Raw genomic sequence first — 1076 nt, 5'->3', positions numbered from 1 at the left:
ACTCCTCCTCCTCGTCATCTTCCTCCTCCTCCCCTTCCATCTTTTACATCTTCCTCCTCTTCCTCTTCCCCTCCTTCCTCTTTTTTCGTATTATTCTCCACCCCCACTACCTTTTCTCCTCCTTTGACCTTCTTTGCCCCCGTGAACTCAAAATCGTGTCCTCTTAAAGGTATGTCTTTGTTATCGATTTTTTTGTTCATGACCATTTTGGGAGATGCGAGAGGAGATAGTGGTAGACGAATGAGGAAATGGCAACTGATAATGATAATAATACGAAGAGAGTGATGATAACGATAATGATACAAAGAGAGTGATGATAACGATAATGATACAAAGAGAGTGATGATAACGATAATGATACGAAGAGAGTGATGATAACGATAATGATACAAAGAGTGTGATGATAAACGATAATTATACTAAGAGAGTGATGATAACGATAAGAAAAAAGAGAGTGTGATAAGATAATGATAAAGAGAGGATGAAAAGAAATGAACAAAAATGTAATAATGATAAAGGGGAAGGATAAACGTTAATATACGAGAGTGATTTTTAATACTTATGTTTGAAAATTATGATAACATTTTAAAACAAAGGATGATAATAACAATAATAAAAAAAATGGTAAAATGAAATAATGTGAATTTAATATATGTTGCAACTAGTAAGATAGTAAACTACTATTGCAGTACAATATTACTGTTTACTACTAATATTATAATGATGTAGATATAAAAAGGTAACGTAAAACGAGGTGACAATGACAATAATGGATAATTTTCTATTACAATAATAGCCAAAGATCTCAGTGCCCTTTTGATAACGTCGAAAAGAAATGACTACAGTACATTAGATATTATGAATTAGGTATTCAAAATCAATGTAACAATTCAATGGGTTAAATATGATCTATTCAAAGTAAATTTATAAACCGTTAAATGATAATTCAAATCATTAGATTTTAAAAATCGAATTTAAAAATTTAAGGATTCCTTGGGGAAATGGAAAAGCCCAAATTTAGTGTTCTGTGGTGTGTGTGTGTGGGTGTGTGTGTGTGTGTGTGGTGTGTGGGGGTT

This window comes from Penaeus monodon, chromosome 40 (assembly GCF_015228065.2).
Source record: "Penaeus monodon isolate SGIC_2016 chromosome 40, NSTDA_Pmon_1, whole genome shotgun sequence".
Taxonomy (NCBI): domain Eukaryota; kingdom Metazoa; phylum Arthropoda; class Malacostraca; order Decapoda; family Penaeidae; genus Penaeus; species Penaeus monodon.
The sequence above is the reverse complement of the archived record's forward strand: the minus strand, read 5'-3'. Positions refer to the sequence as shown.